Below are 16,786 nucleotides of genomic sequence, written 5' to 3' on the forward strand. Positions count from 1 at the left end.
CATTCACTATCCCAGACGGACAAATTAATGATTCCCAGTTTTTCTGAATGCCAGGTCATGCCATACCCTTCCTCCTCCTCACTGCTGCACCGGTTCTACTGAGCTTGAAGGTATTTCCAGAATAGAGTGAACCTGTCTGGTGACCTGACCTCCCTTGTGGCGTCTGCTACAGAATTTCAGTTAACCCCAGCTTCAACAGCAGGGACTCACAAAACATGCACCACCCCCTGAGGAAGCTCCCACTGATGGGCAAGGCTGGCATTGCTTGTCCCAAAGTCCAGTCTCTAGTCCCGCCAGTTCCAACTGTTGAGCTTGTAAACAGCTTGGAGAGGAGAAAAGCACCGAGAGCTTTGCGGGACATGAGAAGGAAGAAACCTCAGATATCAGACATGGGGGTGGTGGAATAAAAGCTAAGTCAATAGGTAAGACAGATCTGCACAGAAGCCTTCCACCATCCAAAGCCCCTTTTCTCCCCTTATTCCTTGTTCCCACAGTTTGCTTTGAAAACAGTTGCACAGAATCAGGTTCTAACTGGAGAGCCACCATGCATGGATGCAAAGACAGGAAAGGAAGGGAAGGATTATGGGATATTCCCTCCCAGAGCCACTGCCCCACCACAAGGAAACCTGCAGGACACCAGGGACAACAGTGATAGAATTAACACAAATCCAGAGGCACATACACACCGATGCTTGCATGGGCAGGAAAGCCTCAACAGCAGAGCTGGCTTAACACACTCCAACAAAATGGTTTTGTGGGAGGGCTGGTGGCATCCTCCTACTGTGCTGCCCACCCCGGTTACTGTGTGCAGCCTGCCCGGCATGGTGAAGCAGGAAGTCTGGTGCCAGCCCAGGCAGCAGTGCTGCCCTGAGCCCAGCAGCAGAGAGAAGACGACTGGAGCTGTCAGCTGGAGGAATACCACCTCTGGCTTGGAGGCAGCCAGGCAAGACTTAGGATGGCAGCCTCACTTTGCAAACATTATCTCTGCTTTATGACTAGAGAACTGAGACACGCACTGATGAAGAGCTCTCTGAAATTCGAAGTCCAGCCGCTGCGCAGAGCAGAAGGCAGATCTCTTGATCAGAGTCTAATAACTTAAACCACAAGAATATCTTCTACTGTCCTCCATGCAAAAACCTGAGTACTCATTAACCATCCGAAAGGGAGCAGGAAAGCCTACACACCAATTAAATCATGGTTCAGTGAAACATCATTTTTGAGATGGATGCGCTGCAATATCCCGTGCGCTCCTTCTGCCGGGTTGTGCTTTACAACTGCCGTAGCACGGAGTTAATGACACACGAGTTCCATTCTTGTTAGGATTCTGCTGCCTGTGCTCGCTCACAATGGCTCCCGTATTTATTAGCGGTTTGATAACAAAGCGAAGCACTTGTGAAACTGGCCCCAAGCTCCGCTCGGTGAACTGTGAATTAACTGTAAATATAATTAGAGCCATACCTCACACTCGGGACTGGGAGGAACAGGAGGTCTGCCCCAGAGCTGTTACTACAGCAGTACACAAGTCCAGGGCTGATAAAAATAGCAGCCCCAGCTAAAAGAGCAGAATTAATTACATCAACTGTTAAAACAAGCTACACAGAATGGTTGTTTCTCTACTTCAAAAGCAAGAGGAAATTCCTCAGTCCTGCCTGCGCTGTTTCAGGAATGAGTGATGGTTTGAGCAGCCACAGTCCCCTCCTGTTACATTACTGATTTCCAGGAAGTCTGACTCCATGAAGCACTGCTCAGTCACAAACTAAGCCAAAATTTTCCAAGACACATATCCAAACTGATTTCCAAAAGTGCCCATCTGCACCCCTTTAAGAAAGTCCAGCCCCCTGGTCAGAGGATGCACACAGCCACCAGGAGCAGAAACAGCCAGTCCTCGTCAAGCAGCTCCCTGTCCCCAGTGGGGGGACCAGTGCTTTCATAAGAAGAGCAGTAAAAGATGAGCAGGGCCACAATGGAAGGGCAAAGAAAGCTGTGAGAGCTGAAAAACTACAATATTTTCAGAAAATGATGTACTGTTCACTCTGTTGGATGGATGGAGGGGGGGAGCTTAGCAGGCAGGAAGGAAGGTGATAGTGATGGGTCAGCAAAGACTGGAGGGGAGCAGAAACAGTTTTAAATGAGTACAGTAAAGATCAGATGGAGGGATCCCAGAAGGGGATCCCTTAGGAAAACAAGGTCTTCCCTCAGAGGGAGCCCAGGAACAGGCTCTGGGGAGGGGATGCATCCCCATCACAGCAGGTATGAGGTTCAGCTCCCTGCTGCCCTGACCTCATGTGGCAACTGTCCTGCTCCAAGCCGGAGCCTGGGCTAGAAACCTCCAGACAATTCTTTCAGCCAACATTTTTATAGTGTCATGAGGTAACACCTGGGTGAGATGAAATGAGATGCATTTGGTAAGAGCAGGAGGCAGGAAAGCACAGGCCACGAGGAAGAGGCAAAGCAGGAGGCTGAAGCCCTCAGGAAGACCTTCCTTTCCACAGAAACAGCTTTTCTATGGAAACAATCTGGTCTTTTGCAGGGCAACAAGCTCAGACCTGCAGCAAAGGGGAAGCTCTCAGCCAGGATGTGCACCCCTTCCCATTCATGCCAAGACCCACTGCCATGGGGAGGACCTGCACAAAGAGCCTCATGCAACCCAGCTGCATCCCTCAGCCTCCCTGTCCCATGGCAGAGGCATTTCCCACTCATACATACCTCTAGGTAGTGCAGGCAGAACAAGACACTGCACCCATCCACACATTTCTGACTTAAGTCCACGACCGTAGAGGCAGGCAACACGGCATAAATCGAACAAAAAAACCTTGTAACATAATGTCTCCTTGTGTTGCCTTCTTCCATAAACAAGCAAGATTTATGCATTCCTGGGGCTATTAACGAGAGCCATTTGTCTTTATTTCTGCGTGTAACTAATGGAGACACCAGCAACATTGACAAGCCTCGTGGGATTAATTATTAAAGCCATTTTCAAGGGGGTATCTACGGGCTTGGCTTCCCTCATCCTAAAGGGAACATCAAGCATTTTTCAAAGCATAGGATGAAATTCCATTTAAGAGACCGATGGCCCATGTGAGTACAAATCACTACCAGGCTCAGACACGGCCTATCAAAAAGTCACATCCAAAAGGGTTGACGACTTCCTCAAGTTGTCTTTAAATCCTCCATTGTACAGCTCTTACAGCAGCATCCTGAGTCAAATCAATGAGGCCAAAACCAAAGGACCCAAAAAGCCAGTTTAAACTTTGGAAATATGAGCTTCCACCAAGACAACACAAACAGACATGAGTCATTAACTTAATTCAGTTTATGAAAAAGTTGAGTAAAGGTTAATAGAAAATTACTCATTTTTTCCTTAGGTTGATTCTTTTTTTCTACCCATCCTACATAATTTAATTAAAAACGTGCTATGGAGTTCCAGAGGATGATTAAAAATAACCTCTCATTTTCTATTAAACTCCTTCCGTTTGTACAGGAGTTCCTATAGAACTGTATTAAATTTCTGTTTACCTCTGCTACATTTCATTTCTATTCCATACATCTTTTCCTTAAGTCCAAAGGGATTTCTTGAAGGGGGTAGCTTATTATATAAATATCCTTTCCCATGGTTGGCAGTTGAGATGAACATTAGATCAGTGCAGAAGAACATCCACAGTGTAAGAACTCTTTAAAAGCAACATTATTAGCTTTGCCTACTGAATGGAGACAGAAGGAGAGTTGAAAAGATCTTTTCTAGTTATGACTGCTGTAACTGAATAAGCAGGTTGACTATACCCGCTGGTTATTTTTTCCCAGCCTTCTTGGCATTTGAATTCCACAGTGGCGCATGCAAGAATCCAACCCATAGCAACCCAGTTGCTCTCCGCAGGCTTGCTGAAAGCCAAGAATGTTTTTTCCCAGTTTCCTCATGTTGCTGTGGAGCTACAGTACAGAGCTATGTAGCATTTATTAAAACAAGGCTAGATTGCTTTACAACAGGTAAAAGATATTCAACAAAACCAAAACAGGATTCAGAGCTCACAGGCATATGAAACCTATTCAAAATGGTAGAGAACAGCTCTAATATCCTAACTCAAGCAGCTACCTCTTGCTGGCATCCTCCTTGAAAATCTGATCCAGCTAAATCCATCCAGCTGCTTCTATGTTCAGTCCATCCATGCTGGATTTCTGGCTAAGCCCTGCCAAGTCAGAAGCCCAGAAGGCTTGTACAATATATCTAGGTTTGCTCTTTGACTTGAGGGAGCTACACAGACCTATTTCCTAAGTAGCAAGTGACGAGCAAACTCACACCCATGGTGTACTGACACAAGCAGCAGGGGCAGCAATTGGAATTAGCACAGGAGACACACAAGGGCACGCAGAGGCTTGAAGCCACCCACAGAACAGCCTGCTGGCACGTCTGCCAGTGCTGGAATCTGCAGTAGCAGCAGGAGCAACAAAAATAGTGGTGGCTGCTCCTCCTCCAGCAATGCAGTCACCCACTGCTGCAGGAGGACAATGATGCAACAGTGAGGAATCAGCTTTGGGGCTGGGAGATCCAAGTTTGATGCCAGCTGGCCTCCTGTGCAATTCTGGTTAAGTATTATGAGCTTGGCTTCATTAAACCAGGTTTGATGAAGCCCTGCAGACCTTAATGGGACTTAAATGCTTAAATACCTTATTGGACCTTAGTTTTTTCCATGCTGCTGCTTTCATCCCATGTGAATACATCAGCACTCCCCAGGCAAGATGGGAGATGAAAAGGCACTTGTAAACACCCAAGCACATGTCCTGACACGGGATGGGAGGCAGACCTGGCACATAGCACATGTCCTCACCACCAAGGCTTAAAAACACAGGCCCTACAAGGGCAAAAAGAGCCCCTCCAGGAGTTCTGCCAAGGTCTTCCCTGGCCCATGGCCGCCAGCCTCAACAGAGCAAGATTGATGCACTAGCAAAATATGCCATTTTGAAACTAATTGCACAACAAGAAAAGATTCTTTAATATGATGCAGCCGATCCTAGGGGGAACAATTACTAGGAGATAAAAAGAACAGAGGGGGAAAAAAAAGCCCAACCTTCTGTGTGCAGAAGATGGATTTACACAGTTCCTACATTTCATTAGGAAAACCTTCTGTGGGTTCCACTGTCACCTTGAGCAGCATTAAGGAGGGAAGGGAGGAGCCAGTAAACATTCAGGAGCCAACACTGCAGTTCTGCCTTCAGGTAACTGTGCTGCCATTAAAGGCCAAATCTAATAAGAACTCTCTCTGGTCTGCAAGCCAGAAAAGCCTTCGATAATCAATTAAAATGTGAGATAAGACTGCAGCTGCTTCCACGTACACGGACCACTCAAGTCTGGGTCCCTCATCAGTTTTCTGAGATCAATACACATCAATGCATCGCTGTCAGGCACATATCCGTCATCCCTAAAAGCGGCAATCAAATACCAATGCCTGTAGTAAGAACCATCCCTTATTTTTCTTTGCAAAGCTGAGACAAGGTTTGACTAAACCAGTCTGTGCCCTGAAAATGAGGCACAAGGACAGAAGAGAAACTTCTCTCTTTACAAGGAACACAACATGAAAGGGGCTTGTATTCTTTAAGACCCAGGCTGAAAATCCCAGCTATTACCTGTATGCAAAGGACCTTACAGCACGTTTCTAACTGCCATGAACTCAGTTCCCCCAGTTTTACTGCCACTGAACCTTGCCTGTGTTTCCATCCTGACACTAGATTTTCTTTCCTGAATAAACCAGAATAATTCCTAATTTGAATTCCAGTGCACAACAGAAACAGCCTGTAAAATCTTAAAAAGAAGCCAGTTCCCTCTAGCAGAATAGAAGATATATTAGGCTTCAGGACTGTACAGAGCAGAACATAAAATTAAAATAACAGACATCATAGAGTTTGATAGCATCTTCCAATCTCAAAGATCTCAAAATACATTACTAACTGCAACAGCCATTGCTCTGTTAGACAACTGCACATCTCTGAAGTGAATCATATCTTCCAGAGAGGAGTTTATAAGTCTTTACGTAAATGGGAAGTACTTTGTTGATCCATGAAATGCTACCAGCTCTGGAAGGGAGCACAGCAGCTCTACACAAAGGTCCTACCATTCACCATAGGTGTGCCTGTTCCTCCAGCTCAGTTTAGACAGCAAGAGTAAGTTAGCATTTCCTCTCTCACCAGCAGAGAAAGATCATCCCACAAATGTATCTTCAGCAGCTTTATGTAATTCAGGATCTTCACTTTCTTTGCTCTGCCCAGAACTTAACGCCTCAAGAACATATTTTTGGTTAAAAATTAGTATTGCTATAAAGCAATGCAATAATAACATCCTTTTTCAAGCCATCTCCCACAGGCTCCTCACAAGATGCTTTAATCGAAAATGACAGTTAATAGTTGCCTCAGTGCTTTCATTAGTGGCTACTTTTTTAAGCTACAGTTTTGGTGGAGACAGAAGGAAAGCAGCACAAGCTGCTGTAAAGTTTCAGTAGTTCCCAGTTCAGTGTTGTTGATTCAAAACAGTCCAACTGGCTCTTTCTTAAAACTCTTTTATTATGCATCTTTTAAGACTAAGCTTGGTTTATCCTTTATCCTCTTCCCGCAGACACAGGAGAGTCAGATCTATACTCAATATCCAACTTCCACAAAGAAAAACTCATTTTAACAGAAATACTTTTTTTTTTTTAATGCAAAACCTAGAATTCAATTTTTAGGACTCTCCAATAGCTCCTGATGCTGATAAACAGGAACATAATCCAAGCAAAATAAGCGTCTTCAATCCTCGCAGCTAAATTCCAATTTCTGTGCAAATTTCAAACTGTGCCCTCCAGCCCCAAGAGTTACACATTGCACAAGCAGATAGTAAAGGCAGTGACCTGATTTGTTCTGCCAAGTATGTAACGTGTCATGAAATACTGCAGAGGAAAGCCCAAAATTAGCTATTCCGGCACCTTCAGAATCAATGGCACAACCCACAGGACTCTCCTCCATAGCCACCGAGCAGCTCTCCAAACCCTGACATTTTCTTTATGAGATCTTGTTTTCCAAGTCATTAATTTGTCAGCATCTGTACAGTATTTCCTGACTGCAGAAGAGCAGCAAACTAAAGCATCTTGAAATCAAAAGCCCAAAGACTTCCCATCCGTTGCAACCCACAGAAAACAGCTGGCTTCCTCCTCAATATCCACTGCAGCACAGCAGTGCCCTTGAGCCTGCACATCAACTAACCCACTTCAAAGCCAGAAGGTTGATTTGCCTTCCTCTCTATGCTCAGCAACAAGCACCCTCTCTTTCACCCATGATGGGAGCAGACTTCAACAGGGGAAAACATTAGGCTGAGAAAATCTGGGTGAAGTCAGATGTTGAGCACTTGAGCGTCCATAAATGCAAGGATCCTCCAGCAGCAAACAAAAGGAAATCAACATCCTGCAGGACGAAGCTTGACTCCCAAAGTTAGACATGCTTTTGAAGATGCAGTCCTTATGCAGCCATCCTGAGATACCAGCAGTTATTCTTTACCATATTTGACTTAAGGGAAAGACTTCCCTGAGCAGAGCCTGTCACATTTATTATTTTCTCTACTTTCTGTAAAACTTTGTACCACAAAAACCAATTTTTATATATTTTTTTTAAAAAGGAAGCTAACTCCAGAAGATCCTAAAATAGCCACTAATCCTTAACTGAGCTCAGAAAGCAACCTACCCAAAGCCTGTTTGCAGCAGAGACCTGATTCTGCATTGTTCTGTGACTCAAACTCCTGCTCGCTGTCAGGGGAGTAAGCTGGGCAACACAGCAAGAGATACAGGCTGCAGACTAGAGAGGCAACCAGGAAAATCCAAGTCAGGCCGGATGCACAGTGAAAAGCCCTTCCTGTGGGAAAAGCACTAACTTCAGTAGCTAACACTGTCCTTGCAAATGGCATCACCAAATACGCCAGATATAGCCAGGAACCACCCCCTGCCAGGAGGGGACGGCTCATTGCCACCACTGTGATGGCATTTCCTACCTGAGCACAAATAAATACCCACTCGGGATTTCATACCTACTTGAAATGGATTTCAGCTTTTGTTATGCCCTTTGCCATTCATGTGCTGTAACTACTTTCTGTTCCATTTAGTATGGCACTATAAAAGACTGGAACCTTCAAAATCATCATTGCAACGCCAGACCAACCCCACATGGAGCAGGCCTGAACAACCACATAGCTTTAAATTGCCTGGTGGAAATGATAATTCTCTCTGCTAGGAGAGGAGCACTATCTCATTGGGAAGCAAAATTTATTTGGGTGAGGATTTGAAATGCTTCAGCTTCATTCAGACCCCCCCAGCCACCAAGACAAATTCAGTTTAGCAAGCCCTTGCCCCATTTCTTGCACCACATGTTGATCCAAGGAGGAAACACAACTTTTCGCTGAAATACAGTATTAAAAACATCCGAGCCTGGCAACTGAGAGTATCTTTCAAAAGACTGACCAAAAGCAGGACAAAACTTGAGATTTCTGAGTCACCCATTGCCTATCCAGCCTGCAAGGCAAAGACTTGAGCATGAACCACCTCAGTGATTCATTTTTTATTCTTGATATAGAGGATACTCTTATAATTGAGATAGGAAGTAAAATCCAATTAGCAATGCTTGTGGCAATTGTCAGCTGAAATAAAAGGGAAAATGCAGTTTCTGCTCCTACATTCAGGACCACAACTGTTGCCACCCCAAGACAGGACACAGCCCTCAAAGGCAATCCCTGAGAGTGGCACAGAAAAACCACCCTCCTGACAGCATAAGGAGAGTCAGCAAGTTACTTCTAAGGGCTTTATGGCCTCAAGAATACCAGAAGCAAAAAGAAAAGGAAAATAAAGAAATATACCTCATTTCACTTCTTCTGTATGTGCTCCTATATACCATACATACTTCACATTACTGTGTGCATGTTATTATCTAGGGATACATCAGAAACTGCTACCAAGGTAACACGGATAGTAATAAACAGCAACCAGTGGAAAAACACCACCAGGAAGACAATATATTTCCTCAGGTTGTATGTTCATTCCCCCTCTTATAACCCATTTGGTTATTAACACATCAAATATTGGATCTGCATAGTTTGACATCTTCTGCATAAGAATTAAGATCAGAGTTTTTACCAGCTCTGCTAAAAGAAAAAACCTCTCATTAGTGAGTGAAGATGAAGTGCTCTGAGATTTCTTACACAAGGGACTCTCCAGGAGACATATTGTGTGAGTCAACAGCATGTGCCACTCTCAGAAAATAATGCATGTGAATGAGATTTCTTCTCTGCTAGTTTTATTTAATGAACAAACAGAACAAATCTTCAGCACATCTTTCCAAAAGGATGCACGGCAAGGCACAGGTTAAGTTGGTGTTCAAACTTCACTGTGACAAGCAGAGAATTTTCCAATGCTGGTATAGATCTGGGGAGAATGGCTGCGCAGGGCAAACAGGAGGATTTATTTCCCTTTTTATGATAAGATGACAATTCAGAAGCCTAGCAAATCCTGAAAAAGAAGTCTCTAGTGGATGGATGCAAAGAGAAATGAGCCCAGGCACCTCTGCTGCTGCTTTGCCAATCACATTTATATACCTAGCCCAGCTCAGCAAAGGGAAAATTGAGCTCCTTCAGGGGCCAGATGGACTCTCAGTCTCAGGTGTTGACAGTTTTCATTTCTAAGCTGTTTTACAAATGAATGTGGATGTTTAGGGATGAATTTCCATTTTCATACAGCGCTTGAGAATGGCTTTTCTGGATATAGCTGTCTCACAAAAGAAGCCGCTGCTTGATTGTGGCCACAGCTCATCCAAACAAAAAAGGCTGAGGATACAAAGACTTTCCGGGAGAGCACTTGGGAAGGACTGTAGCTTCCCCAGCCTCTCTCTTACCTGCATGCATTGAGTTCGGTTCCTCACAGTAGCCCTTACATTACTGCTGTAATTATTATTATAGCAGCAGCAGCTGATACAATAGGAGGAAGGTGAGGTGGCCTTTACTCTGCCTTGCCAAACACTAACATAATTACACATCCCGACCACACCACGGTGCCTTTGTAACTGCAAGTGATTCACGAGTCCAGAGGAGCTCAACTGGAATTTAAATTCCCAGGGGAGGCCATTGGGCTGACAGAAAGGAGAGGAAAAAAATAAAAATCTCAAAATGGGTACATTTGATCTGAACGTCTCAGAGACAGATATCGAACTCCACAGCACTATATTTAGACTCACTTTTCAAAGGATAAATGCACTTTAAATCTCTTCAGCACTGGTTTATCCTGCTAAAAGCAAAAGCACTATGCCTTGGAGAGGAGCATGGTGGCCCCTCTTCCACAGAGGTACATGGCATAGGAAGCTTGATGGTCCCTTCCCCACCTCAGAAACATTCCCATGTAGAATGGGAGGAGGATACTTCTTGGCTCGAGGGCTGGGTGCCAGCATGCACAGGGTGGAAAACCCCATACAGTCGGAGACAAATGTCATGGCTGTCCCCATGCCTGTCCCTTGCACCCAGCAGCACCAGGGAGCCTGTTCCCCTGTGTGCAGAGACATGAGTCAAAGCAGGACAAATTACCTCTGAAGCAATTAAACACAGAACTGAAATGCCCATTTTAGATGGCTAACTGTTAGACAAGATAAATCCCACATGTGACATACTGCTCCTCAGCATCACCAGTACCTTGGGAGGTGCAACAAGTACTGCTCTCTTCAACCACCTGTGAAAAGCCTCATGGCAGTGATTAAGGGATGGGTTTTCACTTCGGAGCTGAGCCAAGCTGCCTCTGGAGTCTTGTCCCCACAGCAAAACCACTGAGCATCCACCTGGAGCCTGGGGACTCCTTGGGGACATGGCAAATGAGATCACTGCTGACATAGCAGCTCAGGCTATGAATGCAGGTCAGCTCCTCCAAGCCAGTCTTGCTGCTTGCAAAACACAAACACAAAAGCAGCACCCCATGAACTGGATCTGGCCCATGAAGAGCCCCGAGGGGGCATAATAAGACTCACCCCCCAAGACCACAGAGAACTGCCTCCCTGCTGCGAAGTGCCACACCAGAGCCTGTCACTGTTTGCTAAACTGCATCCCAGAAACTTAGCTGGTTGTGAGGAATGCATCCAATTTGAACAAGCCAGACAAGATCCAGTGAGGCAAACACTGCTCACTGTGGGCTCTCCTCCAAACGCTGCAGTAATGCATTTTACAGAGAGCGATCCCCACGCTCTAAGTCAGCTCAGATTTAAGAAGCCGCTACTTCAAATGTCTCCAAAGAGCACTAAAATGAAAACGCAGTCACAGTGCACTGGGACTACTGTGAAGCACTATGAAAGAGAAGCTAACATTTGTTTTCAATTACCCAGCACAGATTTGAAAGACTTAAAATTGTCCCCAAAGTATTAAATAAACGTTGTGTGTTTACTACGCGCTTGTGCATGGAAAACTAAAGTTATCTGACAACCATCTCCAAATACCAATATTTTACCAATATTGTACCAATATCATTATATTGACATAGAATGAGTCTCCCTGGGCTTCAAACTATGTTAAAACATAAAATTAGAAAGCAGAGGTATGCTAAACACTGCTCTCTGAGATGTACAATAAATGCAAATGATAAAACTAGTATTTTATTCCCATATCTCCATTTTGTTCCTAGCAGATGCCATTGCCATTTTAGTCCAACTCTCCAAACAAAATGCCACAGAAAGCAGGCAAGTTTGTGCCAAATGAAGAATGACATCCATAAATTTATGAACTAACTAGATTGACACTTAATGCAATGCAAAGTGTTTGCTAATCAATAGCCATGAGCATCAGTTCCCTGTGTACAGCATTCCTGTGCCGTCAGTCTCCCACCAGCAACAGGCAACGTCATTTTCTGCCTAACTTTATGATCACTGTAATCTCCCCTAATCAATGTTATCGACAATGTTATCTGTAAGATCGAAATCCAGCAAGCTCTGAGGCAGCGGACAATGCAGAATGATGTGTGGTGAGGACAGTGCCTGGGGTATGCAGCGCTCCGGCAGTGTTGCTTAGCAATCCAGCCCATGCATGTCCATCCTTCCGCTGCTGCTTATACCCAGGGAGGAGAGAGATCTCCACAGCAATCAAAGTACTGACAAGGAGAAGCAGGAGCAATAACTGCATGCAAAATGAATAACAAGTGCTCTGCCTTTTCTATGTGATGTACAAAAGCTTAACTCCCGGTTATCCGTAGCATCACAGGAAGCAGGCAGGTGGTGCTGGTTGATTAAGGAAATGTCTTTGCTTTCCCTGATGCCTCCCAGTGACTTCACTGCAAAGCTTACTGTCCACAGAAAGAGACCTGAAAACCAGCCTGCACTGGGAACTGGGAGAGCTTGGGCAGATCCAGAGTCATCTGTGATCAAGAACAAACTTGTCTCTTTTTCTATTGGAAAGTATAAGCAGAGAGTAAACTTCTCCCCAGTACCAGAAGGCTTTGCTGGAATCTCCACTCAGGATGAATTAACAGCACCAGAGACTGATTCAAGTCACTGACAGCCGTGACAAATGAAAACCATCATATTTAAGGGCTGCAATGCCATATGCCAGACATGACAGGCAGAGCTGTAGAGCAGTGCTGTGGGTTGCGAGATGTGGCCCACACTGTGCCTGTGGACAGGGCAGAGAGCAGTCTGTGCTGCCTGAACCCTTACTCCAGCAGAGCTGCTGCTTGTGCTTAGATGAAATGAGCTGTATGACCTGCAGTAATTGCCTTGCACATGAGGGCCAGAGAACACCAGAGCAATAGCAACTGAAGAGTCTGTTTTGGGGTTTTTTTGTTGGGTTTTTTTTGTTACTCTTCACATGAAGTCCTTCAATTAAAGATTTAATTCAGATTTATTAGACACTTAGGAGCTAAATTCTTCTGATTATTGCTAAAAGTGACCGGCAATACGCATACCATAATCCTTCATTTCTGTATTGCTCCCAAATACCTGCAAACAAGACCATGGGGAAAAAACTCCAGCATCTCAGGCCCCTTTTAAGCATCTGCTGCAAACAGCAGGTTTCTGTTCAGTGACTTGTCCAGTTTGTTCAGTATTGGCATTTTCAACCTCCCAGGATCTCGAGATCCCCAGTGGGAGCCAAGTAAATGGTCAGCAATGGTATGACAGATTGAGCATCCCTCTTGAGCACGTACAAGGGATGCCTCATAGTCTATGACTGAAAATCCCTCTGCGTCAAATGCTGTCAGAGTAGTTAGATCATAAACTAATAACTGTCAATCTCCATTTGTTTGCAATGGCGCAAAGAGGGCTTTCATAATTCTCTTAGAGATATAAAATAGACACTCTGATTTTGCTTTAAATGAAAGCATGTGATAATGTTAGCTGCCAGTAAACCTCAAAGACAATATTTATACAGCATTAGGAACATTTGCAAAGACAGGAAAGAAATGCTTTTAGGCTGCAAGACCTTAAAATCTACAACCCACAGCTTTTATGCCTCTGGTTAAACACAATGCAGGATCTGTGCTTCAGCCTCCTGGAAAACCCTATCCACAGCAGGCAGCCCTCAATGATGGCGCTCTTTGAAGCCTCAAAGGTCTTGCAGTGGGCTCAGAAGGAGGCAGCCAGGCTGTCAGCATTAACTAACACCACATCAGGTCTTCTACCTGTGCACCCAATGACCTGACATCAAGGGTGCAGGAAAGAAGTGCTATTGCCCTTGAATCCATCACAGCAGACCAGGCTGTGAGCTCATCAGGGAACCCTGGGGAGGATTTGATCTTCCACCACCCAACACACACTCAGTTTTTGTTGAAGAGATGAGAAAGGCCTATTTTATCTGAGGCAGGAGGGAATACCTATATATACACACATCTCTCTCTATGGTGTGTATGCGTATATATAGAAAATACATATACGCGCACAGACTTGCCAGCTTCCAAAGCAGAAGATGACAGCATGTTTTCATATAGTACATCTGAAGAAAAGGTCTTGTATCACTGCTAGAGCAGAGAAAATTTCATCTTGAAACTAAGGGAAGAAGGAAAAAAAAAGGAAAGCGAGAGTGCTTTGCTCCTCATCATGCCTGAGGAACTTAACTATAGTGATGAGCAAGATATAAAAACCTCAGACAGCAAAGCACTGTTCTGGAGACCACGATATGCATAAAAACTCCTGCAAGCCCTTGTTAAATGTTCCTACCCTCCTACCCTGCAGCCCATACCTCCAGGGTGCAATTTTCAGGAGACAGAAAGATTTAATGCTGCCTTGGTTGAAATAACCCCCTGGATCCTCGCTGCAGAGACTGTCATGACAGTGTGTTCCTCTGCTTTATTATATTAATAAGCAGAGTCATTCAGCACTCAACATGATGTGGCTTATTTGACTTGCACATGACTGTGTCCCCAAGCCGCAGCAATACAGAGGCCTCTCCCCACCTCTCCTTGCAAAAAGACTGTTATTTTGAGGCAAAACATCTACAACTCCTCACAAACAGCCACACATGCAGCAGGTTGCCACAAGCATGCAGAAGCAGGGGCTGAATTTGCCCCCAGCCACCTCTACTTCCCCCCACCTCCTCAGGATGTCAGGGATGACCCTCTGCCCCAAACCCTCCATCCCACTCCCACCTCTGTCTTATCAGGAGCATGTTGAACCTCTTCTCAGCTGATTAAAGCCAAATACAAGAAGAAAACAAAAGGCTATTAAAACAGTAAAAAACCCCACATCTAACACATGAACAAAGCTATCCTTCCTTTCCCTAGCTTGAAAAACAGCACCATCCTCCTTTGTCCTTGCCTGAAACTACATGAACTTCCCCGTTACCTCTAATTACTGCTCCCCGCCTTTATTTCACGAGCTGTGAGAGGCACGTGGTGTTTTTGCACGCCGGGCAGTACCACTGCACAGTTTTCAGAAGATACCCTGTTTTATCACTTTTCTGGAGTGTTTGGTTCAAGCACAAGCAGAAAGGAGACTGTGTCGCTGCTGCAAACTCTGATGCTCTTAGTCACATGAACTCAAGGCAGAAGGACCCCAGCTGATTTCCTGCTCCCCTTCCCGTAAAGGTTTTTTATCTTTTCCTTAAGATGCAGCCTCAGTAATAAGCTGTGTTGCAGAGGTTTTACACCATGTAAACGATGGATGTTGTTTCTGTACTGATTATGTTAAACCCAGCTGTTTATCTTTGCTAGGACTGCAATTATTTTAACAGTAATTGTAAAAATAAATTGGGGGGAACAACAACAGGAACTTTCCAGTTTGGTTTTCAAAAGTAGAGCATTGCCAAGCACGATTTGACCTCAGACAAGTCACGTGTAGCCACTTAGTTTAAAAATCAACTGAGCTTGGCCATGCAAGGGAAACAGACTGTTCTGAAGGGTTCTGGGCAGAAATGGGTCCCAAAAGGTTCAGAATTCAGACCAGCCACATCTTCCTCATTTACCACCACCTGCTCAAGCTGCTGCAGCACCCAGGTCCTCTCAGCAGCCAGACTACCATACAGAGATGGCAGAAAACACGCATGATAGGGTCAAACAGCCCACAAGACAGGAGTGTTGATCACCTCTTCTCTTTCCAACAGGTTCTCCCCCCCACAAAAACACCAACATGGACCAAGTGTGTGTGCAAGTATCCATTTTGCAGCTGCAGCAGCTGCTCCCCAGCCCTCCACACAGTTCCCCTGCTCCTCCTCCTCTTCTTCCAGGGTCACAGGCAAATGCCAAGCCATGGAAGTTGTTCTTTCATTTACAGCATCTGGTTCCTTGGCAGACTCCTCCAGCGATTATGTTCATAGTTTAAAGCTGTCTCTAGTTCTGCTCCACGGGTTTGCTGCTTTTGGCTTGCAGCAGTCACTTCTCATCTTCTCTGTCCATCATTTTGGCTGAACATTGCGCTTGAAACATGGGAATTAGACCACTCACACTTCCCTCTAATTACGAGCAAAAATAAACAGCACCCCATGTTGTTCTTTAAACACAAGCACTTCTTTTACTTTCACAGCCATATTCAGGAGGCCTTAGACACTCTCTTGGTCTTGAAGCACCATGCACTTGGAGTCATTTGCAGAGAAACATCCACCCAGCACCTTGGAAATCCCTGCCTGAAAGTCTTCCGAGCCAATGGGCTCTCAGAAGGAAGGATATAGCCCTACCTTAAAAACAAGGGAAGAGGGAAAATTCATGAGTGCCAAAGATCTCCCCTGCCCCAGCACTGTGGGAAGTGCACTGCACTTTGTGCTAGTGAAAGGCTGTGGATAAAAGGTGAGGGATAACACAGATGCTGTCCCTCATCGTCAGCCTAAAGCAACCACCTCCTGGCATAAGAGGATAAGCTGATGCTCAATCCAGTTTTTCTGATTCACGCTGCCAACAAGTAGCATACACCTGCTTGAGGAGCTGCAGCTCATTCTGGATAAAGCAAGGCAAGGCCACCATGGGGTGACAACCTCTGGGCACCACTGGGAGCACAGGGCTCCCATCAGCAATCCGTGAAAAAACACCAGATGAGGCTTTCCGAAAAGAAAACATCCCAAACCAGGCAACCCCAAGGGTGCAGAGTCACCACCCTGGGGGCTCACAGCTTAGTAACAGCAGAATCAATTTGGTGGAGAGCCAATTTGTAAAGAGGCATTTAAAACCAATCAGGTTCACACATTATCCTCAGGGGATGCTTCATGGAAGCAGCACCTTTGCCAGCTCTGTGTCTCACACCAACAGAAAAAAGCTGCAAACCGTTCCGGAAACACACCCACTATGGTGGCTCCTGACCTCCCAAAACACTCTCCTGGAGGAGGGAGCGACAGCCTGGCTAT

At 45.2% G+C, this 16,786-nt stretch overlaps 1 protein-coding gene across 3 annotated transcripts in view; it reads right to left on the bottom strand.

The window, feature by feature from the left end:
- TMEM132B (transmembrane protein 132B) overlaps positions 1–16,786 on the bottom strand; it is a 243,399-nt gene that overhangs the window by 202,637 nt on the left and 23,976 nt on the right. Inside the window, exon 1 of one of the 3 annotated variants that reach the window (XM_065692449.1) lies at positions 14,800–14,875. The exons of the other annotated variants lie outside the window; for them this stretch is intronic. The gene's annotated coding sequence lies outside the window, so the exon portion shown is untranslated. Of the gene's footprint in view, positions 1–14,799; positions 14,876–16,786 lie in introns of those variants that run through there. 3 annotated transcript variants of the gene reach the window in all.

The sequence above is a fragment of the Lathamus discolor genome, chromosome 12 (assembly GCF_037157495.1).
Source record: "Lathamus discolor isolate bLatDis1 chromosome 12, bLatDis1.hap1, whole genome shotgun sequence".
In the NCBI taxonomy this organism is placed as follows: Eukaryota; Metazoa; Chordata; class Aves; order Psittaciformes; family Psittacidae; genus Lathamus; species Lathamus discolor.